Below are 27,300 nucleotides of genomic sequence, written 5' to 3'. Positions count from 1 at the left end.
GTAATGGTCTGGTACATATTTAAAACAGTTCTGGTTTTTTTTTTTATTAAAAAGAATGCCACCTGTTATCTAGAAAATAATAATGCTATAAGAAGTCAGGGAAACCTGATTGTAGTTTTAAAATTTGTCAAAGGTAAAATAGTCTATTCAGTGAATTCAGATGGGTTGTCCCAGGATTACATTGTCTGTTTCCCCCATTATTATTGTTACCAGGTAGCCATGTCAAGGATACTCTGGGTTATGGGACATAGGTATTCTCATGAGATTTTCAGGGAAATAAATTAGTCCCATGAACAAAAGACCCTGTTGTACGAATATGGAAGAGAGAGAGAGAAAATGTAATTTTAATGTTAGGTCATTATCAGACTTACTTGCATATAAGGTAGCACTACATGCAAAAGGTGATTACAAAGTCTGGACAGAATTTTACACAAATTGATACAGAAGAGTAGCAGACGGAACAAGTAAAACTTCTCTTGTCTCTTTGCGAGACCAGGGAACACACTTGTGCTGTATCTGTGAGACGCCCTGAGCTAATTCTGGAGGTGTTTACAGTTTCAAGGTCAGAAGATCAGCAAACATGCACTCTGAAATTAAAAGATTGGGCCTTTTAATAAGGCCTGCTATGCTCAAGGAGACATCCTGACAGGGGAGGGAGGAGTGGGCCATCAGTGGCCTCCTTCCTCAAAGAAAATGTCATCTTTGTACTCTTACAAGGTTCCTGTGAGAGTGTTAATTAACGGTTACATTTCCAGCGATCAGCTTGTTGTTGTGTATCACAAATTTAAACACATTTGTATCCTTTGACCCAGCAATGCAAGTTCTAGAAGTCAATTTCCAGTAATTATTCACATTTATCTTATTTGTATACAAGGAAATTCATCTCAGAAGTACTTAAATATAACAGCAAGAATTTAGGAACAATCTAACATTTATCAATAAGTATTGAAATATTGGTTAAATTAAACGTGGTACCTTCATGTGATGAGATATTTTGATGTTGTGAATATATTTAATAACACGGGAAAATGCTCATAATATATTATTAGGTGAGAAAAAAAACCCTTCCTGATAAAACCTTGCATATATATAATCTCCATCTTTATACCCAGATACATACAGGAAATAACCCAAAGGATTTTAATAGGGCTTATGTCCGTAGGATGTATGAGGCATAACTTATATTTGACTTTATGCTTTTGTCTATATTTTCTACAGATAACATTTATATAGATGAGAAAAAACAGATGTTACCAAAAGCAAAGTGAAGTAAATTGTAGTGAGCTAGCATTTAATAGTAGTTGCTGTTCGAGGACGTCTAATCATTTTTAATAAAAATTCCTTTTGAACTCTCCATTTGTGCTGTAGAAGGACATCTGTTCTCACATCTCTCTGGCTGTATTTCATTTGAACATATTTTCGCTGAGTACTGGGGTCTACCTTTACAAGTGCATTTCTGTCACAACTCCTTTTGATCTTGAAGAAGCAGCATCAGACCAGAAGCTGGAAATCTAAGTCATAACTGCAACTCTGTTACGACCTGGCGATAAATCTGTAGACACAGTTCTTCACTTCCGCCCACCCTGGCTGGTCTGCCATGGTGCAGAAAATGGACAGAGGAGCCCATGTCCTGTAACACTGAGCCAGACCCACCGAAGGGCAGGTGGTGGGTCAGGAAGGTCCAGGCCTAGGCAGGAGCAGACATGGAAGGCTGATGTGGGTGGAGGAAGAGAGGGGGCTCCATCTTTCCAGGCTCCTCCTCTCCAAGGAAGAGGAGGCAAGCAAAGACTTTTCCGTCTCTCTGTAGAATGAAGTCTCGAGCTGCTGCTCTGCTCTGTAGAGGAAGAAGTGGGTAGAGTTCCCAAAGCAAGAAAACATCAATGAAAGGTAGTCAGAAGGGCTAAGCTACGTTTATGCTTTAAAAATATGTGTTTCAAATTAAAAATTTATACAGAATGCTCCAATTTGTCTCTAATATACAACGGAAAACCTAATGATAAGGATTTTTTAAATGCTTCTTGTTTGAAAACTTATGACAGTTTTTTAAAAAGACGCTCAAACTGGTAGGCAGGATTACTTGGAAAAAAGAATTTATAAATTTTGAATGTTGGTAATTCACAGATGGCAGATGTGGTGATTCTCAGGTAAAGAGATTATCCCATCACCTGGAGACCTAAATTAAATTAAACTGTTAAATGAAACTTCATTGCATTATTTTTAACATCGGAAGATTTACCACTAGATGGCACTTAAAATCCACGAGACTCAGAGCGATGCTTCCACGGGGAGGCAAAAGACACAGGAATACAACTTGAGTTCTCAGAACAGTATTATCTCCTTTGCAGGAAAGAAAGAAAAGCAGCCCCAAGACTATTTCGAGACAATTGAAGGGTAGGATTCTTAAAGTGAACCTATAAATGATAGAATGTTCCTCTTTAAATATAATTTCCCTTCACTTAGATTGCTATTGATGAGCAGCTTTTTAGTATTAAGACAACAGGCTGTTGGACTAATGAGGGTTTGGTGTAAATAGCGAAGGGCTGTGTTCTCTCTGAAGAGGTTTGAAGTACACGGGGAATCTAAATGTGGGGTTTTCATCCCAGCTCGGTGCCTGCTCTGTTTGGCACCGGGCTAGCTGCTCTTTTTGCCTGTGCTTAATTTGGTTTGTGCTTCTCTCATACATCAGGGGAGCAAAACCCAGAAGAAGGACATTGTGATGCACAAAATGGAGCAGCGGAGTGTAACAATTGATTTCAGAGACGTGGCAACAGCCGATCCATCTCACTGGATGTGGCAGTCGGATATGGATGGCGTGGCAGGTGGACTTGGAGTAGCAGTTGGGGTTCAGTTGTAGCCAAGGCATTATGCAACGCCACGAGGGGAAAGCAGAGACAAGTAAACAACAGCAGACCTGCAGTGGAGGCACCAGGCAGTGTGCGCAGCCAGCACGCAGAGAGGGGAAAGATGGCTGGAGCAGGAGTCGGGGTGAGGGATTTGAGGCCGACTTTCGAGCCGATCACCAGTGTGACCTTGGGCAAGTTAAGGTGTATTTGGGCCTCTGTTTCTTCACTTAAACATTGGAGAGTTTAGTTCCATGTTTTCTGAAGTCCTTTGTAAAGTTTCCAGTTCATGTCAGGACACAATGTTTTTTTCGGAGGAAGATTAGCCATGAGCTAACATCGGCCGCCAATCCTCCTCTTTTTGCTGAGGAAGCCTGGCCCTGAGCTAACATCCGTGCCCATCTTCCTCTGCTTTATATGTGGGATGCCTACCACAGCATGGAGTGCCAAGCGGTGCCATGTCCACATGCGGGATCTGAACCGGTGAACCCCGGGCTGCCAAAGCAGAATATGTGAACTTAACCATTGCCCCACCGGCCGGCCCCAGGACATAATTTTCTTTATTTGGTCATTGAAACAATTTTTTCACATGGGCATAGCAGAGATTTTATAATCCTCCCTGTTTTCTACAACAGGACCCAGAGGCTGAGAGAGCTGGTAAACATCCTGGCTCCAAGTCTAGACATTGTTTACTCTTGCTGCCCAAAGGGTGACCTGGACCTATGGGAAATGCAGCCTCCCAGGCCTCCTGGACCTAGTGAATCAGAATCTGCATTTTTACAAGATCCCCAGCTGATTCGTATGCACATTAATTTGGAAGAACCCTGCCGTCCCACTGCCTGGAAAAGTCTCAGGCTGCTGACCACAGGAGAGCTAATTTTATAGCAATGACTTCCCCTTGTCTTCCTTTCCTATGTGAGGACATCCTCGAACTGAGGGGTGGGATTTATTCATTCCTTCAACAAATATTTATTAAGTACCAATTACAGCCTCAGTCGCTGTTACTCTCTAAGGTAACAGAGCGGGACAAAAATGAGAAGATCTCGGTCTTCATGCATAAGTAAAGGAATTACCCGTCGAAGTCCTTTTTTCTCTTCCTCTTTTTCAATCTTCTATCCCAGAGGAGAATTTTAGGTGGTAAGATGAGGCTTGCAGTCTCCAGCAGCTTTTAGTGGAGGGTCTTTTGTGAGCTTCTGAAAATCTAAGATAGGGTTCCTCAACAGCACAATCGACATTTGGGGTTGGATAACTCTTTGTGGTTTTGTGTACCACAGACAGCTAGCAGCATCCCTGGCCTGTATCCATGAGATGCCAGTAGCAACCCCCTAGCTGTGACCACCAATAATGTCTCCAGACATTGCTAAATGTCCCTAGAGGCTTTATCGCCACCCGTTGAGAACTACTGATCTAAGAGGAGCTAGGATATAGCCAAGGGGAGAGGCAGCCAGAAGCCAATTAATGAGTCTGATTGGGTACAAGGTTTTCAGAAAAAGAGAGGTGAATGGAAACTTGAGCTTTCTTTCTCTCTGTCAATCCTCTTCTCCATGGTAAGGAAGTAGATACAGGTTTCAGAGCAGAAGATCTATTCAGAATTAAGTAGTGTCCATGTACTTGAAATTTGTTTAGAATTGTCTCTTAGGGACATGAAGAAAAGTAGAAGGGGAGAAATCTCTCTTACAATTTCTACACTCAAAGCATTCTCTAAAATTAATTAGCATTGTTTCTCTGGACAGTCAATAGTCAAGATTACTCGCTCCTTTTTCTTTTTTAGGTGACAAGACAAGTAGAGCGGTGTTGCCTATACACACTGAGCCAACCAGAGAATCTATAGAAAGGTTTGCTCTTCACTGTAGCTCCCCAAACAACGAGATGCCGTTTCCTCCTTTGGAGCCAGTAGAATTTAAATAATATGCCTGGAAGTCTCCTTAGCCACTAGCTTTGTCAAGTTCCTGGCTAAATTTACAGGTGTGAGAGGATATACTTCTGAAGTGATTTTAGTGCAAATAAATATCACCAGAATGAAACGAGAGCATTTCTCTTGGACAAAAGCCAAAGCAGAACAGAGTTGTACAAACCCTCTGCGTTGCTGTATCGCGAGCGGAGGGAAACGTAACCTTTCCACAGTTCTGTGTAAATTCCAGAAGGCTAGTCTGTCTGGACTGGATTGTAGCTTGACCTCTGTCCTGTAGGGACTAGAATTGATTTCCTGAAATCCCTCTTCAAACTTAAAATCTGTTCTCTTGACTCATTTGTTTAACCCCTGTGACATATGCTAAAGCTGCAGACTTTAAAATGCTGAAGGAATGCGAAGGTGGGCTTGGGCAGCGGGGGGTTGCGGGGGAAGGTCTCCATCCCACACGCAGCCTTTCTCCGGGCTGGCAATGGGAAGTGTATTATTGAAAAAGGCTGGCAGCTCGATGCATTGTTTGGCTTTCTTCCTTGGCAGTGGCAAGCAGCAAACTGTAGGGAAGTTTTCCCCTAATCTGCTGGCACCTTCTATCCTGTTGAAATGCAATATGTAGTCTGCAGCACACTGATCACTAAGAAGTGAATAATTCACTTGAAGTAATTTCTCTGTTACCATGTTTTCTGGCGTTTTTGCCTACTGCGGAGAATATCCATTCGATTTTGATAACCATTCGCTCTGGGGGTAATTAAGATAAGGTATTTGGGGGTACCCAGGTGAAGGTGCTAAATTTAAGTACAGTCCTCAGGCAGGCTGCAGTGGCTACTTCCTTGCTGCTCAATGAGTGGACTGAGAACCACGTTGCATCACCTAGGAGCTTGTTAGAAATGTAGAATCTTGGGCCCACCCAAGACCCACTGGATCAGAATTTGCATTTTAACAAGATCCCCAGGTGATTCATATATGTATCTATGTAAGTTTGAAAAACAACATTACCCTAGAGCAGCAGTCATCAACCTTGACTGCACATTGGAATCTCCTGGAAGTCTGGAAACCTCTTGATGCCCAGGCTAAATCTTAGACTGGTGGTTCTCAACTGAGGGTGACTTTGCCCCCAAGTGGACATTTTGGAACATCTGGAGACATTTTTGGTTGTCAAAACTGTAAGGGTGCAGCACCGGCCTGGTGGCATATTGGTTAAGTTCGGGGCTCCACTTCAGCTGCCTGGGGTTAACAAGTTCGGATTCTGGGCACAGACCTGCACACTGCTCATCAAGTCATGCTGTGGCAGCGTCCCACATACAAAATAGAAGAAGATTGGCACAGATGTTAGCTCAGGGACAGTCTTCCTCAAGCAAAAAGAGGAAGATTGGCAACAGATGTTAGTTTAGGGCCAATCTTACACACAAAAAACTGTAAGGGTGCTACTGACATGTAGTGGGTAGAGGCTAGGATACTGCCAAGCGCCCTACAATATAGTGGACTGACCCTTCTGACAAAGAATTATCTGGTCTGAAGTGTCAATAATGCCAGTATAGAGAAACCATGTTCTAGACCAGTTAGATGTGATCTCTGGGGATGGAAACTAGAAACCATATATATTTTTAATACTTCCCAAGTCATTCCAATATGCAGTTAAGAGTGAGAACCATTGGTAGAAGATTTATTGATAGGGAGTCATCAAGACAAGGAGCTGAGATTTAAGAGGTCCAGAAAGATGATTTTGGTTTTAGAATATAGGGTAGGTGGAGCTGTGGTGTGTGTCCAGTGATTTCAGCTGTGGGGGAAGGAGGACCACGGGACAGGGAGGCAGATGGGGGCTAGTTAGAAATCAGAATATTTTCTGGACCATAAATAAGCAGATGCAGAGACTTACTCTAGATCCAGCAGCAGGGAACAAAGGGTATACATCAGGACCAAACGTCTGGTCATAGGGACTTTTCCAGCGATCTATTTCTGCACAACAAACCCTTCCAAAACTTAGTGGCTTAAGACAACAATTTCTTGTTATCTATCACAGTTCTGTGGCCTGCCTAGGTTCAACTGGACAGTCTTGTTTAGGGTCTCTCAGGCAGGAGCTGTCAGATACTGTCTGAGGCTGCAGTCTTCTGAAGCTTGTCTGTGCTGGACATCTGAGATGGCTCACTTTCATGGCTGCCAGTGGATGCTGGCTGTTGCTGAGAGTTCAGCTGAAAGCTCATCTAAGGCTATAGATTTGAGCATCTCCCTATGTGCTTTGGGCTTCTGTCATACACCAGCTAGGTTCCCAGAGAGAGCGTCCCAAGAGCAAGTGTTCCAAGAGGCTAAAGCAGGTGTGGACCGTCGTGAATGAAAGTCATGGGGTCTGAAGGTGCTAAAGACTGTTGATGTTTTCTTAGAAATTTTACTTTTCTGAAACTTTTGTGTAATTAAATTTGTATATTGTTAAATCTTGTTGACTTAAGCTCCAGCAATAAGACTCAGAGGTAATTCTATAGGTGTTTGAATAAAATTAATACTGAAATATTTGTGAAATAAAGGACTGCTGAAAAAATATGAAATCTCAATATGTTTTCTGTTTCTGTGGTGATACTAGGGGTAGTGGTCAGGGAGTTTGTTTACTAGGAAAATAAACTTTTAAAAAATTTAAACAAAATTATTGTTAATGCCCAGGAGCGCTGCTTATTATAAATCACTCATTCATTTACTAAACCGACCATGCAGAAAGAGATGGTTGGTAGTTCCAATTTGTCTGTAATGTGTTTGAAATAATATAATAGTTAAAACTATTTTGTATTTAGATTTATTGGTAATTCAGAGCCATTTTCCCTAAATGAAATTTTTTATTTTGTAGCTGTAAATCACAGTCATCTCTCCGAGATAGTACACATCCCTTTTGGACAGTAGAAAAGGTTATAAACTTGATGGGAATGCAAATGTGTTGTTTGCATTTTGTGAAAAGAGCCAAAAAAGAAAAAAAAAGCTCATTCAATAAAGTTAAAATCCACCACAGATCTTGGACTATTATTTTTTCTTCTGTTGGTTCTCATAAGATTTTGTGAATACATCAAGTATTTATTTCCATCAAAGCGGCTGACTCTCTGGGTTCTTGTTCTTTCCTATTAACAATGCAAGTTCCAAAATTTTAATTAAATAAATATGTTCAGGATCAAGAAGTTGTATTACTCTTTGACTAGAACGAATGAGTAACTCTTTTACAGCAATCCATTGCCTCTGAACTCAGTTTACAGAAAACATTTCACCAGTTCCTTAAGACTGTGTTTCAGTGTTCCCATCATACAAGTGGGAACAATGATAGTTATGAGAATGGATAATTCTGACCCACTTCAGGGCTTTTTTAAGAAAAAAATTTTTTATGTGCTCTTCACAATTATACCACCCTCAAAGAGGTGTCACTCAAAGAAACCTGGCCTATGCAATGACGGGCTACCTTTGACAGAAAGGAAAGCACAAAAGCTTAACACGTGGACCAAAGAGTGTGGGTGAAAAAGGGAAGGATATTGTGAAAAAAGCAATTGACAAGGATTTAAAAGCTTGAGATTTAGTTCCAACTCTGTCACCGCTTTGTTACAAAGACTGGGACAAGCATTTGACTTCATAGACCACCCCCAATACCTCCTGAACTTGGTGTTGGTCAGGGAGAGGGAAGAATTAGCCCTGATTTGCCCTATCCCAGGTGAGACACTATGCACAGCACTTAGAAGGGGAATGAGTGCTGTGCAACGCAAATGTCGCATCCCCATTCCCTCTGCTGTGGCATTTAAACATCCCTTCCTGGAGTTGGCAGGAGCAGCTCTCCCCTTGAAATGGAGTCCTTTGTTTGTGCTGTTCTACCAATAAAGGGCTGCCAAATGAATAAGAGCCCTGAGATGGTCTGCTCCCCAACAGAAACAGAAAGACGCAGAACATCCTCTGAGCTTGGAGAAAGCTAATTAATAATAAGACTTTACTCCAGGCAAAGTTTCTTCTTCTCCTAGACTTCAGGCCATGCATGTGGAAGTTAATGGTCCCATGAGAGAAGTAGACAGTGGTTAGGCATCAGCTAAAAGAAGAAATGACTCTGGGCCCAAATGAATGGTTTCATTTCTGCTCTGTGCTGCAGATGCATCACCCGCATTTGCCATCCACAGGTTTATTCTAATACCGAAAACACAAAGTATTTTCAAGGTGTTTTTGGTGGTTTATGTCAGGAATAATTTACAGTATCCCGTTCTCCCTATTCGGCCCAGAACATCTGAAGTTCTGACAATGCTTTCTCATTCTGCATTTACATTGTGGGACAAGAAAGAATGGTAAAGGTATGCTTTACCAGTGAAGTATTAATCATAAAAGAGAGCTAATAAGACACAATCACTAAGTGGTGATAGCTGGCATTTAGCGAGAGCCCTGTAAATAAATTAATTTTGTTAATGATTTATTAAATAAATTAATGAAGTAGAACCATGCGAGCTGTTGGAAATAAAGAAGAGGATCAGTTATACCTGGTTGGAGATCTTGTGAATTTCATGGTTTTTGTTTTCCATCTTTAGACACAGAGTCTTGTTCATTGTGTTATGCGTCCGTCCTCTCGCTAAATCATGCCACCTTTGAATTAAGATTCAGGGAAAAATTCAGAAACCTGTTAAATGCTAAACACTTTCACCTATATTGTCTGACTTGATCTTCCCAATAGCCCTGCAAGATCAAAGTTAGCATATTGCTACCTATTCTTATTTTATAGATGAGAAAAATGAAGCTCAATGAGGTTAATTAATTTCCCCAAGGTCATATAACAATAAGCATCAGGGCCAGGACTGAACCCAGAGCTAACTTCAAGACTTTGATTATTTTTGCAATCCCCAATCTATCTTTTCACTATTATCCCGCATAGGTTGCATGGCTAGTCCTTCCAAGATCTGTATGAGGAAGAACATGTCAGCATCTTTGCCAAAAAACTTTTGCTCATGCAGTCAGCACATTTACGTCAGTCTCCATCTAAAAGTACATCTGGTCTAACCTTATCACTACTAACAACATCAGTGATTTAATTTGTCAATGAGACTTGTTAAATTATAGCCCTAGAGCCATATAACATGGTAGACCTATAAGATACCTCAAGTTTTGTCTTCCAGTTGGAGGTTGTTTTTGGAAGAATTGCAGTGTAAAGTAGGTAGTTCATAGTCATTCATCCATTCATTTAAAAAATGTGCATTGTGCTTCTAATGTGGAAGGCGCAGGTGTGGGTGCCGGAAATACAGCAGTGGACCAAAAGACAGAGTTCTTTCTCTCATGGAACTCATGTTTCAGTGGCAGGCAAGTAGTAGGAGACAGCTAATAAACAAATAAATTAGTAAATGTATAATACATCAGGAGGTAGTAAGGGCTGTGAAGAAAATGGAGCCGGGAAAGGGGACAGAAAATTGGAAGGATTGGAGGGGTGGATGGTGTGGTGCTGTTTTATATTGGTTGGTCAGACAAGACTTCTCTGATGAGGTGACAATTGAAAGAGGTAAAGGAGGGAATCACGTGGATCCCTGAGCATTCCAGGAAGTGGGACCAGTGAGTGTGAAGGCTTTGAAGTGGGAGCATTTACGGTGTGTCATATTGCTGCAGGGAGGCCAGAGTGGTGAGGCTAGGGCAAGTGAAAGGGAGACAGGAAGGAGATGAGGCTGAGGGTAGTAGGGTTGGAGGGCAGATCGTATGCAACAGTAAGGGCTTTGTCCCCTGCCCCATCCAGCATGCCTTCACATTTCTTATTTTCAGAATATTGTCCACTCTTTGTTATCTCCAGACATCCAGAGAGACTCCTTACTCATGTGTCACACTCTGGAGACCCTGCAGTGCAATGTGGACATTTACATTCTGTAATTAGGCTATGTGGGCTCAAGTCTTAACTCTTGCATGTGGCTTTGGGCAAGTTACTCAACCTGTCCAAGACTTACTTTAGTCATCTGAAAAATGGAGATAGTGATGATGATGATGATGATGATGATGACAATGATGATATCATCTACATCCCAGGGCTGTGTCATCTAAATCCCAGGCTGATTTTAAGGATCACATGAACTGGTATATGGAAGGCAGTCAAAATAGTACCTGGCACATAGGAAGCACCACGTAAGAGTGGTCCAGTCTTCTTAACAGAGAGGATAAAGATCTACTAAAGTACATCACAGTGTCCATGATGTCATTCTTCCCAAGGATCTTTTCCTTCTAAGAGGCAAAGTTTCCTGAGAATTTTGTGTGTGTGTGAGGAAGATTGGCCCTGAGCTAACATCTATTTGTTGCCAAACTTCATCTTTTTGCTGGAGCAAGATTGTCACTGAGATAACATCCATGCCAATCTTCCTCTACTTTATGTGGGGTGCCGCCACAGTGTGGCTTGACAAGTGGTGCTGGGTACCTGCCTTGGATCCGAACCTGTGAACCACAGGCAGCCAAAGCAGAGTGTGGGAACTTAACTACTATGCCACCAGACCAGCCCCCTGACAATTTTTAATAGTGGAGTCCCAGGCACGAATATCTCCTATCTAGGGGAGAGATTTTTGATTAGGAAAGACTTCCCAGCATTCTTCCTACCTCATACCTTCATAATTTACTTCTATTTACTGATAGACCAACACTTCCCTCCACCAGAATTCTAAAGGTTGTCCCTATTCCTTAGATTTTTGTCAACCCAATATACTTACGACTTTCAGAATCAAAACCTTCAGTTTTATTTTATGTTATGTTGTAAATGTTATGCATGTAAGGTTCCACACTTGCATAAAAAGTAGGTCCATCACTCCACTTTGCACTTGGAAAGGAGAAATTGCTCCAAGCTGCAGGAGAGATGGTTCAGCTTGCACATCTGAGAGTCAGAGGCAGTGGAAGATTGAGCTGTAAGGGGAGGGCCATTGTAGCATATGCTCATGAATAATGAATCTGACATTATAGCTATGCAAATGGAACACAGCAAGCTCGAAGCTAAAACTTGGTTTTATCATTTATTCACAGCCTCTTGTGTTCAGCACCTGGATAGTGCTCGGGATGGCGAGGGAACAAAGCAATCTGCTTGCTGTATTTGGAGTGGAGAAGGCCTGCATGAGGAAGCCAGATATCTGAGAGGGTGCGTTTTTCATCACAAGCTCTGAAGGTAAATGAAGGTGAACAAAATCCTAGAGGCAGTGCATACTCGGTCATCTAAAGAGTGGACAACTGTGAGAGTTTATTAAGGCACAGAGTGTCAATAATTGCTGATGCTCAGGGTAATGGACAAGTTAGAGGCTGAAGGTAATCCAACACATTTTGTGATCTTTACATTTTCATATTTAAATTTGCATGGAAGAGATATTACAATCAATTTCATCCCTCTGGAGGAAATTCTACATTTTCTGGCAGTCTTGAATTTACCTTTAGAGCAAACAATGTATTTTTTGAATTCAAACAGCAATAAAATATTGCAATTATGGAGAGAGGAGAAATTTGGATTACAAAGGCGTCTGGATTTGTTCACCTATGGTACATAGGGATGACTTCTCATTTCTGCCCCTTCACTGAGAAAAGATTGCCCACGGAGAATTTCTGATAATGGAGGGACTCTTGCTTCCGCGATTGGTTATGACTGCAGTGTAAATCCACAGCGTGAGGGAGGACCTGGCCTAGTAACTGTCCACCTAAACAGCTGCAGAAAATGAGATGACTCCGGCTTGTTTTCACAAGCTCTGCAGAGGAAGATTTCATAGTTCTTTATGATAAACAGTGATTTCCAAACAGTGACGGTCAAAAGATTCTTCCTTGTATTGCAGACAAATCTGAATTATCTCAATATAATAACATGAAGAAAACACGTCAGCACTGAAAAATAGGAAATATTGTCATCCACATGCCAAAGGCTATGAGGGATTTCGGCAAGATGAGACTGAAGTGAGACAAAATTGGAATAGCCTGTGAGTTGCCCTGCATGTTAGAATTGCCTGGAGAGTAATGAGAAGCCCAGATGTCTGAGCCTCGCTCTCCAGGTGTTTGGTTGCGATGGGTCCGGGGTGAGGCCCAGGCATTGGTGTGCTTCTGATGTGCAGCCAGGACAGGGATCCAGGGTCCTAATCAAAGCTTGTTGGTGGGTTCTAGCTTGGAGCACATGGGGCTGAGCCTGGAGGGAGGGGCAGATTGAGGGACAGAGTGTGGCAGGCATTTGCAGGTCAAGGGGTGCACCAAGGGCTCAAGTCACCCTGAGTGGGGACTCTCCAGTGGTGCCCAATCTCAGCAGCTTACACTCGGTATGGACAGCAGCACCTCGCCTCCAACTTTCAGGAACAGAATTAGAGGAAGCTGTTCCTGAAGTGGAAGGCTTGCAGGCACAACTTCTCAAATCAGCAGATTCTTTGGATTCAGGGTAATGGGGGATTGGAGCTGGTGGGTAGTGTGTCAGCCCTTCTAAGTCAGTGGCAGGGAGGTGGGAGGGTGTCCTGAGGCAGTAGAGACGTTTCTCATCAGGCATGGCACCTGGAGCTGCAGTTGCAACAAATGGAGTGGCATTACCTGAGACCCTGTCTCTCCTGCTCTCTTCGTGATGCTGGATCATGAAAAAGGCGACTGGTGCTCAATCTAAAGATCCAGCAAGAGATCTCTACTCAACAAACAAGCAGAATTTGAAGAAATACATGAGATAGCCACACACCATGTGCATTTAAACAATCAGAACTTGATGGAATCCAATTATAAAGCAACTCTATGTAAGCCCACCATATTGGTTTCTCCTCTCGGCCTTTGGTGAGCCATCTGGCTGGTCCAGCTACTCTCAGATAAAAACTGCTCTGACGACATAGAGTCACAAGAGCAGTCTCGTTTTAGTACCGGGTAATAGTCAAAACCTCAAAATAAAGCTTTTCTTCTGTCTTCTCTCTGTTCTGCTTGCTCCTAGACCCCATGCCCAGACCAGGAGGCAGAGGCAGGAAAGGGCGTTCACGATCTGGTGTGCTCCAGGCTTGGCAGACATTCAAAACTGATACTCTCTTTCACAGGGACCCTTGTCCACAAAGATTTCTCCCTGGGAACACTCTACTGCATTTCTTTGGATGAGAGTGAGGCTGCTTCCTCACTGCCTGCTTACAACTCCTTCCTATGTAAAGCTCTTCAAGGAATCTCCCTGAAGCTACACTCCTTAAGGAGGGCGGTTCTCGCCACACTGATACTTCACTCTAGAGAAATCCTCCAAATTTCAACTCACTCCTCAGCCACTTCAATTGAACCCTTTAAACCTTTTAGGCCGATGAGGGGCTGTGGTTTTAAAATCCAATTTACAGATGCCTCCTTATAGTCCTTCTTGGTGGTCCAGCACCCTGCTTTGGATGATGAGGGTCGTTCCCTCCCAGGGCTGGCTTCATAGGTGTATGATCTTTGCAGTTACACAGGGATCCTCACTCAGAAGGGCTCTGTGCTTGGATTAACATGGTGCTGTGAACATCTTTAACTTCTTAATAATTTTGGAACAAAGGGTCCTACATTTTCACCTTGAACCAGATCCAGCAAATTATGTAGCTGGTTGTGGATGCCCCGATCAAAGTGGGGGCTTTCTCTGAAACTGAGAAAACATTTAGTTTTTAGCGTCTTTTTACACCTTTTTCTGGAGGAGATTTCAGGCCTGTGTAGAATTCTCATTTTTGAGTATGGGTAAACTGGAGGAAAAATCCACACACATCAGTTTGAAGCCTATGGAAAGACTTTAAAGCATAAAAGAAGAACAGAGCTCACAGGAGGCAAAGCAAGGACATACTTGAAAAAAGATTTACCATAGGAAACAAAAGTAATTTAAGGCAGCATCTGCTTGTACTTTCAATAAAATTCAATTAAGCCTGGATTCTATGAAACACGAGATTAAAGATGAGATAAGACAATAAATATCAAAAGGAAGCTTGCTTACAGGAAGGCAAAAATCAAAAAAGAAGCCAGACAGAAACAAGAATGATGGCTTTGAAATAAAAAATGAGTTGGCAGAATCTTGTAATGCATTAGGAGTGGGGGAGTAGACCCTGTGGATAATTGCATCAGTCATACGGAGAACTAGCTTGAGAGTCTCCAAATGCCGGAAAAGGCAATGAGATGGAAATGACTGCAGAGAAGAGGAGAGACATCAAAGCGAGGCAATGGAGAGGAAGCACACAGGTCAGTGGAGTTCCTCCAGGAGATAAAGGAACAAATGGGACAGAAGCAATGCTCACAGACAGCCGAAGATTGTCTCGTTACCTCCTCAGGGGATAGGCACATGGTGGAGGGAGTGGGGGACCCCCAGGTTTTGTATTAAATCAACCTTTCTCACAAATAAAAATACTCACCGTAATAAAGAGAGATATTAATGGCAAAGTTCATGGAGTTTGAGAGTGTTTTGCTGAAAGCCCTGTGAATTGCCTGTCTGGTTCTTTGACCAAGGACCAGTCACACAGGCAGTTATAAAACATCCTCATCTTTCCCTGTTTAGGGCTCTATGCTAGGGAAGACAGTAAAAATAATAATAATACTGTTTATGAACATAGTGATTGAGACTTTACAAAATGTATTCATTTATATTTCATTTGAGTCTCCCAACAGTGCTATAGGCAGATAGTACTATCAGAAGATACAGGCCACCAGAGAGAAGTGTCACATGTTAACGGCAGGGTCTGAATCCACTTGAAGGTGTAAATAGAGCTATATTTATGACAGCCAATTAGAAGAGAAATATCCTTGAGAGTTTGGGGGTGGTTGAGAGAGGGGGAATCTTTCATTATTGTGCTTCAGAGACCTCGTTGTCATACGGTTCTGTGATTGCACCTGTAGGGCAATGGACCCAGATGGAAGGGACAGGGCATCGGATTCCTCACTTGGGTATTAGAAATGCTGTAAACATGCTCTTTGAATCTGGCAAGGAAGGACTAGTAAATCTGGCCTGAAAATAAGTTCTTTCACAGTCCAAAATATTCTAGACTCTATTTGGAACCTCATATAGTTAGTAAACAATGCAGTGCCAAATATGTAAAGGCAGTTCTTACAATCAATGGTCTATTTCCCTAAATGATATGGCTATTATAGAAGCCTATTAGAAAGATAAACAGAAAAGAATAGGGCTAGTTTCTGAATAGAAGCATGGAGGTGGTGATGTCAGATCCATTGATGTCCTTAGTAAAAAAAGAATGGGATTTGGATGAAATAAGGGGTAAAAATGGCTACAGAGCATTTTACTAAGCCAAAGTCATAATGTATGACAGGATGATAATGCATTTAATGAATCATGGAATGTTCTAGTTCAGGAATTTAGAAATGGTAAACACTTAACACTACTATTTTCCTGCTCATGGCAGACATTGCTTGTCTGTTATAACAGTCTTGCTTGCTAAGCTTAGACACAGCCTCAGAAACCTTTTCAACACAGCGTGCTGAGCAGCCTCTATCAATCCATCAGAGCTGGTATTTAAGATGTTGTTCATAATCCAGTTCAGCTCTCTAATTTTTCAGGTAAGGTTACTGAATCTCAGAAGGACAAAGTGATTCAAAGGTCACACGACCATTTGGAAAGAGAGCCAGGACTATAGCTGGGGTATTTGATTCTCTAATCAAGTCATCTTGCTGCTATATCCTATTAGAATTCAAAACTGGGATAAATGGAAGCACTTTAAGATGATAGTCCAAAACCACTTTTGATGTGTGTGTGTTATCGCTATGTGACATAACCTTTGGTGTGCATTACGTGTGTATATCACTATGTGACAACTTTGGTTTATGTGTGTGTGTGTGTGTGTGTGCATGTTATCGCTATGTGGTCTGATTGGTGTGCGAATGTTTGTGTTATCACTATTAATCAAAAGTGCTCTCCTAGATGCCAGACCCTAGCCCCAGAATTTACAAATTCTGTCAAACTCAAATTTCTTTCATTTTGAAGTAGAAAGTTTTCTCCCCTTTTAAACCAAACAACCAAAAATAAGGAGAAAAAAAGCCTTCAAACCCTCTCATGAACCATGTCTTCCTTGAACCACTGTCCTACCTCACCCTTCTCTCTCACCATGCTTCTTTGAAGTGAAAAAATTTACATTCTCTACTTTCTTCATTTTGTGTTATTCTTCAATCTCCTGTAATTTGGTTTTTGACCCCAATACTCTAGTGAAACAGCTACTGAACAGGTCACCAACGACCTCATAGCCAAATCGAATGGACTTTTGCTATTCTTACTTTACAGACCCCGTATTTGATGATATTGACCACCACTGGTCTTGAAACCCTTTTTCATTCCTTGCCAATATATTCTCTTGATTGTGCTTCACTTCATCCCAGGTACCCTCCCTTCTCCTCCTCAGCCTTTGCCTTTGGCTCATAGCTTTCCTCTTCCTATACACTATCCTTGGGCAATATTCTCTATCCTCATGATTTTAATGTCCACTTGTTTGTGATGGCTCTCACAGCTGTCTCCAGCCATGACTTCTCTCCAGAGTTTCAGATTCATACTTCCAGGAGGTTGCCGCACCTGTACACTTGGTGATTCTTCTCTGGGCACTTGAAAATCATCATGTCCCAAAGTGAACTACTCATCTTTCTCTCCAAGTCCAAGACCAAGAACACTGACTTTGAGGAGTGTGTGTTTACAGTCTCTTTTCATAGCGTCATTGCCTATCTTTTAATCTGAGATAAAAACCAGAGAATCAGCCTACATTCCTCTCTCCACGCCTCCCCACTTTCAATCTCCAAGTTGTGTTGATTTCATTTCTTCAAGGTTTCTTGAAGTCCTTCTAATTCAGATCTACATCCCTTGTTGCCTGAACGATGTAGGAACCTGCTAACTGGTCCTGTGTCATGTCCTGCTTCCGTTAAATCCTCCTCTCACTCTGCATCCAGAGTGGTCCCCCTCAAGTCAATTCTTGCCTTGTTACTTTGTGACTCAAAACTTTACATCAGCTCCCCTTTGCCTTGCTTAGTAAAGTCCATGCTCCTTAATGTGACTTCAACACTTTGGTATTATCTTTTCTTTACTGTTCCCCACATTACTCTCTGCTTTCACTTTACGTGCTTACTGTACCACCAGTGGCCCCCCACCACATGTACTCCCACTCTCACATCAATCTTCTTCCTGTAGCCTTTCTTTCAAATGTGTTTCTGTCTTGTTGTGATGCACTGAGTCCCAGCTATGTTATCTGTGGTAATATGAATGTAAGTGCCTGCCTGAGACCATGAACACTCTCCATGGGGGCAAGCCCACATAAATCCCCTACGCTGCCTGGGGTTCTTTCACTACAAGCTTCAGAATCCCCTTACTGATGGGAAAGCAGGAGGTGAGTTGCAAGATCATCTTAGATTGAGCATTGGCTAACCAGACCCTAAATGCCACATTTGTTTCCCCCTCAGGGAACTCCAGAGTCCAGAATTGGAGTCTGGAGGAAAGGGGGCAGGGCGTACAAGTGGAGACCGAGACTTTGGACTGAGGTTCTGGCAGTCCAAGTCTCAGACTCAACCTGAGTAATTCCCTGCTTGGCGATGTCTTAGCAAATCATACATCATATGAATTCTCAAGTCAACTTTCTCTGATTTGTTTCCTCCAGGCATCCACAGTAGAAGCAGCAGCCTTGGGCGGTGGGGAATTTTTAAAATGAAGTGTTAGCAGCTAAGAAACCAGATCTACCCACAATTGGCAGGGAGATGCTGGAACAGCTTTGGGTACGGCTTCCAATGGTCCCAATCCCTAATCCTTCCCGTCCTTCTTTACCTGGCCAACTCTAAACAGACCTTTGAAACTTCTCTACTCAAAGTGTGGTCTGCAAAGGCTCAACATTGGCACCACTTGGGATCTTGTAAGAAACATAGAATCCCAGGCTCCACATCAGACCTGTTGTCAGAATCTGCAGGTCAACCATATCCCCAGGTGGTTTGGTGCACACTCAATTGAGATGCATTGCTCTAAAACGCACCTCATACATCAGTTCTTCCCGCAGACTTTGAACATCTGGATTGTACACACTGGCCCACATTCGACCTCCCCATATCACCTTGTTGATAATTTAAAAAAAAATTCTTTCTTAACCATACTATTTGGAAATAATCCATTTATTATCTGTCGCTCCCTTTGGACCATCTCTGCCAAATAGAAATATAATTCAAGCTGAAAATACAAAGGAAATGCATAATTAAAAGTTTTGTAGTAGCCACATTTAAGAACGTGAAAAGAAACAGAAGAGATTAATTTTAATTATATATTTTATTTAACTCAATATATCCAAAATATTATCATGCCAAAATATAGTCAGTTTAACAAATTATTGAGGCAATTTACATTATTTTTCATACTAAGTCTTCAAAATCACTTGCATATTTTATCCTTACTGCACATTTGAGTTAAGATAGTCACCTTTCCGGGTGCTCAATAGCCACCTGTGAGAGTGTAGGCATTTGTAGACATAGATTCTAAGGTCCTTTATCGGTTGAATTCTGTTGTTGAACACAGTTATCTGGTGTGTAACAAGCACTCAGTGAATTCACTCATCAACCATTTAGTCATTAAACAAATGCTGAGTGTCTTCCATATGCCAGGCTCAGTTCTAAACGCTGGGGATACAGCTGTGAATAAAACAAAGTCCTCATCCTCAAGGAACTTACAGTCCAGGGTAAGAAAGGCTATAAACACATACACAAAAAAATGCATCCTATGTTGGGTGTGGGCTACTTCGGGGAGCAGACACTTGAGCTTAGATTTGAATGCAATAAGGAGTGAGTCTCGGAGATACATGGGGAGGGGAAGGGAAGCATTCCTGGCAGAAGGGACAACAGAAGCAAAGGTCCTGGAGAGGGCATGTGCTTGGCAAATTTGAGGAAGACAATAGAGGGTAGTGAGCTGGAGTAAAGTGAGTGAGGGGAGGAGGGGCGGGAGAGGAGGTAAACTAAGGACCCAGGGGCTAGATGATGTTGGGATTTGCTGGTCATGGTAAGAACTTTGGACTTTGTACAAGGTGTGAGGAAAGCCCTTGGAGGGTTTTTGAACAGGGTTGTCACATGAACTGGTATTGGTTGTGAAAAGTTCACCCTGGTCCTTGGTGGAGAACAGACCGTGCGGGAAGCAGGAACACTAGTCGCACTGAACCTGAGTCAGAATGTATGAAGCCGTTCTCTTCACACAGGTACAACTGAAGCTCGTCTCTGGTTTCCCAGGGGAGTCTGCTTCGGGCGAGGTGTACGCCACTTCCAGAGCTGCCTTTTGTCTTCGTCTTCGCTGTGCTGTGTCTCAGCTGCGTACGAGGCAGCCCTCGACAGGTGTTTACCTATTCCTCCACCTTCTTACGTCTCATTGTTGTGCTTGCTGACTGACATGCCACTCTCTGTAATTTATGGCTGACTGAGTCCTACTGCCATGCATTTTTCATCATTTTAAAATTAAACACAAGTATATATACATCTACCCTATGTTATTTTACGATGCTTTCCTGCTCAGCAAAGTGTCAGTTTGACAGCCCCGGTGCTTCGCCCAGTACCAGAAGCCTGGGTGGTGTTAGGAAGACCCCCTCGGGGGCTGATTAAAATCTCTGCCTGGTGTCACCTGCCTGAAACAGAAGCCTAGTGCCTTCTGCCACCAGGCAAAACACTTCCAATGCTCAACATGAGGCATAGAGTTTCATCCTTTGGAATGAAATTTGAAACTGCATCTGCTGTAAGGTGTTTGGAATTTAGCCTAGTTGTCAAATTGAATCTAACTTCAGTTGTGGCAAAATTGTGAAGTCAGGAAAGTTTGCTTTTGGTGCCCCCAGATTACTTCCACTACTGCAGCTACACACATCTACAATAAAAATTACTGTCGCTGCACCATGACCACAATAACAATACTTAATTTTTATTTATATCAGGTGCTGTCTATTCACGATCTCATTTAATCCTCCCAACAACTTTATGAGACAGGTACTGTTATTATCTCCATTTTACAGAGGGGAAAATAGAAACAGAAATAGTGTGCCCAGGTAGCTGGAATACTTGAGATCTAAACTTAGGTCGGCTTCCCTGAGTCCACTTTCTCAAATGCTATGCTATACTGCATCCAAGACTGTTCGTTTTTCTTTTCTCCATTTATTCACTCACTCATTCCACTACATCCTTGTTCCTTGTAGTCTTTGTGTTCACAGTCTACAGGAAGTTATTGAAGGATAAGAATAGTCTGTCAGGGGCCAGCCTCGTGACCGAGTGGTTAAGTTGGTGCACTCCACTTTGCTGGCCCAGGGTTTTGCTGGTTTGGATCCTGGGTGTGGACCTAGCACTGTTCATCAGGCCATGCTGAGGCGGCATCCCACATAGCACAACTAGAAGGACCTGCAACTAGAATATACAATTATGTACTAGGGGTCTTTGGGGAGAAGAAAAAAGAAAGGAGATTGACAACAGATGTTGGCTCAGGTGCCAATCTTAAAATAAAAAAGAATGTTCTGTCAGGGGTTGGCCCAGTGGTGTAGTGATTAAATTCACACACTCTGCTTTGGTGGCCCAGGGTTCAAAGGTTCAGATCCTGGGTGTGGACCTACACACTGCTCATCAAGCTGTGCTGTGGTGGTGTCTCATATACAAAGTAGAGGAAGACTGGCATGGATGTTAGCTCAGGGACCATGTTCCTCAAGCAAACAGGGGAAGATTGGCAACAGATGTTGGCTCAGGGCCAATCTTCCCCACAGCATGTTCTGTCAGGTCATGGTTCTAGACTTCAGAGAGGAATCTCTATTTATCAAGGGCCTGCTCTATTGTGATCATAGAGCTTTATCCTTGTTATGCTTATAATTGTCATCTGGTAGATAAGGAAACTGAGGCTCCCTAAGGTTGGGTTCCCCAGAAGCAGACTCTGTGATGAGGATTCCTGTGGAAGGGATATTAGGAAATGTTCGCTAGCTGGGGTGGGGAAATTGGCATGGAGAAGGTTAGGAGGCCAAGCAAAGGTGTTCAGTTTTGACCTTAAATCACAGGAAGCTCTATAGTCACTGTGGGTCTTCAAGAATGTTCTCATAGGGGCAAGGTGACTAGGGTATTTATATTTAAACCTCTGTACCCATCAGTTGCTGGCCAAGGGTTGCCATCTTCAGTACTTGGGGCTCTCTGTCAGCCTGAGGATGTCTCTGACAAAGAAAGGTGGTGCAGGCCTTTAAGAAGGAAAAACATCATAAGTTAGTCTGCACAAAAATGAAAATGGATCAGAGGGGAAATGGGCAGAGTCCTGACAGCATCTTCCAGAGGCCTAATGAGAGGATGTGAGTTTCTCCAAAGTGGCAGAGCTACAGTTAAAACCAGGGTCTAAATTCACTTCAAAGCCTGGGTCATTGTCTTTCTTGCTACAAGTAATGCTGAGTTGCCCTGGGCAGTATTGGTAGGTGACATGGAAACTTTTTCAGAACCCCTGAAGTCATAATCCCATGAAGTTACTTCTACCTATGGGTAAAACCAGTTATGTCAACAAGACAGCAAAAATTCTGCTGTGGTTTCTGGGGAAGTCTGTACTTTTTCTTCCTTTCATTTTTTTTAGTTTATAAATCTTGTTTTTAACAGCTTTATTGAAATATAGTTCACATACCGTATAATTCAGCCATTTAAAGTGTACAGTTCAATGACTTTTAATATATTCACAGTTGTGCAGCCATCAACAATATTTAATTTTAGAGCATGTTCATCACCCCTAAAGAACCTTCCTACCTATTAGCAGTCACTTCATATTCTCTTCTCTAAGACTCTGCAAATAATTATTTATTTTCTGTCTATGCTTGTTCTGGATATTTCATATAAATAGGATATGTAATATGTAGCTTTGGGTCCGGCTTTTTTTCAGTTAGCATAGTATTTTCAAGGTTCATCCATATGTAGCATGTATTAGAATATATAGTTTTTATGACTGAATGATATTATATTGTAAAGATATACCATATTTTGTTTATACATTTCTTGGTTGATGGACATTTGGGTTGTTTACGGTTTGATTTTGTTTTGTTTTTTGGTGAGGAAGATTGTCCCTGAGCTAACTTCTGTGCCAACCTTCCTCTACGTCGTATGTGGGATGCTGCCACAGCATGGCTTGATGAGTAGTGTGTAGGTCTGTGCCCAGGATCCAAACTCGTGGACCCTGGGCCACCAAAGTGGAGCACGTGAACTCTACCACTATGCCACTGGACTGGCCCCTGTTTACACTTTTTGCTATTATGCTATGAACTTGTGTGCAAGGTTTTCTGTGAACATTTGTTTTTAATTCTCTTGGGTATATAGCTAGGTGGAATTGCTGGGGCATATGCACACTTTAGGTACAAATTTTTGAGGAGCTGCCAAACAATTTTCCAAAGCAACTGCACCATTTTACATTCCACCCAGAAATGTAGGAGGGTTCTGATTTCTCTGCATCTTTGCCAACCCTTGTTATTGTGTGTCTTTTTTATTGTAGGCACCCTAGTGGGTGTGAAGGGGTATCTCGTTGTGGTTTTGATTTACATTTCCCATTAGGAATGGGATATTGAGTCGTTTCATGTGCTTATTGGCCATTTTTATACCTTCTTTGCATAAATGTCTATTTAGATCCTTTGCCAATTGTTTTAATTGGATTACTTGTTTTTATATCGTTGAGTTGTAATAGTTATATATTCTGGATAATAGAGACTTAGGTAAATGATTTGCAAATGTTTTCTTCCCTTCTGTGTATTGTCTTTTCACTATCTTTATTTTTTCCTTTGAAGCACAAAAGTTTTTAATTTTCATGAAGTCCAATTTGTCTATTTTTTTTGCTTGGGCTTTAGGTGTCATAGCTGGTAAACAATTGCTAATCCAAGGTAACAAAAATTTTTACTTAATGTTTTCATCTGAGAATTTTATAATTTTAGCCCTTACACTTAGGTCTTTGATCCATTTTGAGTTAGTTATTGCATATGGTGTGAGGTAAGGGACCAACTTCATTCTTTTGCATGTGGATATCAAGTTGATAGTTGTATTTTCTGGTTCTAGGCACCATCCCCTCCCTTTTCTCCTTCTTCCTACCTGGATTTCAGAGGAGATGATTGGGGATGCTCATGACTGTGAGGGAAAAGCCAGCAGAATTTTGGAAATTCTGGCATTGAATGGTTAATTGGACTTCTTATGAAGTAATCCCCACCCCAGTCCCCCAAAACAAACAATAACCCCCTACCCCCAACCCCCAAACCATAATTATTTAGAGGTTTTCTGTTATCTTGTAGCCCAAAGCACTACTCTTCGATTCATCACTTCTCCGTTCTCTCCTGAAGTAGATGTTTCATGTACCAGTTCATGTTCCACCTCACAGTGACTCCACCTCGACTGAAAATTTTCTCCAAACAGAATAGGATGCCATATTAATCATGGATGGTCTATAAGACCTCCTGTTGTTGGTCAAATGTGAATGACCCCAGGCTGGACTCACATAAGCTGGGCCAGTCAGGTCCTTTTCCTTAGAAATAGAGAAATATGGAAGGTTGAACTGAGACAGCTTTTGAGAGAAGGTTCATTGTTTTCTCTAGCTGAGGTCTTTGAAGCCACAGTGACTTCTGTCTTTCTTAGGGCTTCTTGTTTCTTTCTTTCTTTCTGTGCAACAACCCCTCCCCCCCCCCACCACTCCTACCCTACCCCATCCTTCAAAATTTTATTTTTGGCTAATTTGTTTCTTGCTTAAGTGAGACAGAATTGATTTGTTACATGGGACCAAAAGAACCATAGCCACATATTTTTTGCCTGTCATGGTCCCACTCTTTCTCTATTCAGATGGCCATCCATACGGTCACCTGGGTATTTTCTCCACATGGAATTGGTATGTGAGGTACTACATCCAAAACTGCACTCAGGTAGCCCAGGACTTACGATTTTCTTTTTCACAAATATAAAACAAATAATTGTTTTAGAAAGGCTCTGATAATCTTCCCTATTAGATCATAGACAATTTGAGAGCAGTAAAGGTAAAATCCAGGGAAGGTTAGAATAGTCATATGTTTAAACACTCACTATTTACTTTTCTTAGAAAGAGTTTGTAGTGCACCATATTTGTCCTCTGGTAGACCAATATCAGGCAGAACCGCAGAATATCGGGCATCCCTTCACTGAGGAAGACGAATGGATAACTCAGGTCTCAGGTTTGTGGGTTTTGGCTACTGCAGGTTTGTAAACGCCCAGGCATTTTTTCTCAAAGATCTATGGGATGCTGAGAAGAACCCTGGAAACTCTGGTTCCAATGAAGGCAGAACGTCTTTAAGTTCCATTCTGGCCTGGGCTGTCTTGGTTTCGATTGTGACTCTAGTTTTACTTTGATTGGGCTGAACCAAACCTTCGGAGGTCATGATGGGGGTTTTCTATTACAAAGTTTTGGCATCATGTTGTCATCTTTAAAAAATACTTTCTTTGTTAAATTGCTTAGTGTCCAATGAGTACCAGACATTGTGCTAAGTGCTAGAGATATAAATATGAATAAGATAAGCACTCTGTCTGCAAAGCTTTTGCTACTTCTCCCTATTATATGGCAGAAGGAACTCTGCCACACATTCTGCAGAAACAGTGTCATCTTTTCCAGTTATTCTTTCATCGGTCAAGATAGCTTATCTATGTATCTATCTATGCATCTATGTATATATGTATCCATCCATCTATCAATCCATCCCCATCCATCCATCCATCCACAATAGTATAGGCAAGGTTATGCTGTGGTAACCAATAACCTTAATATCTCACTGACTTTAAGCAACAGAAATTTATTTTCTGGTCAAAATAAACTTTGGATACTTTCATAGGGGAGGGCTCTGTTCCATGTTGCTCTCACTCAGAGATCTATTCAGGTTGTTGGAGCCTCAACCGCCTGGTCACTGCAGTAGTTGGAAGGGCACACTTTGGGTTATTGCACTGGCAATTACATGCTCCCATGTAGAAGGGCCACATGTCCCTTTTGCTCACAACCAAATAGCCACATCTAAATTGAAGGGGCAGGGCATGCTCTCCTGTGCCCTGAAGTGGGTGAATTGGAAATACTGGTGAGCAGCACAAGTGTCTATCATTCCAGCTCTCACTCTCTCTCTCACTCCCCTCCTCTTTTTTCTCCCCTCCCCCTTTCTCCTTGTCTTCCTCCTTTTTCTTTTTTTCCTTATCTATCTTTACTTATCTTCCTAAACTTAATTTGTCATATAATTTAAAAAAGCACCATAGTTTAAAAAAAACCTTCTTATTGTAAAATCTGTGACAAGGAGGCAAGAGATTTCTCCCTATTATCATATAGCCAAATGTCCATGAACTCAAGGTCTTTTGTATTAACACTCAAAGGTAAAGATAAAAAGAGACAAGCAAGACCATGTATCCCACTAGCAGTACAAACCCAGAAAATTTGATAACCAGTTGTATTAGTTTCCTGCGGCTGTTGCAACAAATCACCTGACAGCTGGTGGCTTATACGAACACCCTTCAGTTCTGGAGGTCAGAGGGAAATTAGCATCCAAGATGTCGGAGGGGCCTGGCTCCCTTGGGACGTTCTAGGGACGAATCCATTTTTTGCCTTTCCTAGTTTCTGGAGCTGCATTCCTTGCCTCATGGTCATTTTCTCCATCTTTAAAGCCAGCAGTATAGCATCTTCAGGTCTCTCTCTGCTTTTTTTGATATTTCACTTTCTCCTCTTCTGTCTCTTAAATCAAGTCTGCCTCTGCCTCTCTCATATAAGGACACTTATGGTTATATTTAGGGCCCACCTGGATGATCGGGATAGTCTCCACATCTCAAAATCCTTAACCTAATCACACTTGTAAAGTCACTTTTGCCATATAAGGTAACATTCACAGGTACTGAGAATTAGTACCTGGATATCTTAAGGGGCTCTTCATCACCTTACCACACCAGTTATATGAAAAAGAGTGAAACTGCATCTCTAATGTTGGAGACAAAGATTAAGGATACTGTTTATTGATCCATCTCTGTACCTATTTTCACAGCGGTTGCCAGAGCACAACTTGCTACAAAAGAAATGGGATCCAAAAATCGTACAATAATTACTAATTGTAGGTCATTTTTGATAGCTGCTCTTGAAGATTTTTTTAATGCTGATTTGGAATTTGTTGCACCCAGAGATTACATTTCATATTCAGAATCCAAACGCATTTTATTTTATAAGTATAGTGACTGGATCTGCTGCATTTAGCAGAAAATTCATTGCTTATACCTCCAAAATGAAACTCGTTGGAAACATTTTGTACATATGGGGCTATGAATTACGATTTTCCCTTTACAAGGTATTTGCAAGTCAGAAAAGCAAAATCATTGCTTTCTCCCCCCCCCCCCCCACCCCGATTCCTTTGGGAATGAAGCAGTGAATCTCATCTTCTGGCAAGTCAGAAACTCTCTCTCATATTCAAGCAAGCTTGTGCAGACACCCCAAATGAAAGACCGAAGCTCACAAATGTCACGCACACCGAAAGAAGAGGAGACCTAAATTGAATATTAATGAGTAATGAAAGTTGAAAACAAAATTACCTGTTGGAAATGTGCTCATGAGTTATGAGGACAACTTCCGAGTCTTTTCTTCCCACTGCATTTTGAAAATAGCTGTCCAGGAGGTGGTAAGTGAGCCCTGAGATCCTGATATATTTTTCCAGGATGACT

General features: G+C 41.9%; 1 long non-coding RNA gene across 1 annotated transcript; it reads right to left on the bottom strand.

Annotated features, from left to right (window-relative positions):
* Positions 1-416: 416 nt before the first annotated feature.
* LOC139045593 (uncharacterized) lies at positions 417-27,300 on the bottom strand. The gene is made up of 3 exons (XR_011504282.1): positions 27,172-27,300; positions 9,228-9,330; positions 417-1,834 (listed from the first exon to the last, which is right to left on the bottom strand). It is a non-coding gene; the product is annotated as an uncharacterized lncRNA (long non-coding RNA).

The sequence above is a fragment of the Equus asinus genome, chromosome 6 (assembly GCF_041296235.1).
Source record: "Equus asinus isolate D_3611 breed Donkey chromosome 6, EquAss-T2T_v2, whole genome shotgun sequence".
Lineage (NCBI taxonomy): Eukaryota > Metazoa > Chordata > Mammalia > Perissodactyla > Equidae > Equus > Equus asinus.
Note: the sequence above shows the minus strand (reverse complement) of the source record. Positions and strands in the feature narration are given on the sequence as shown.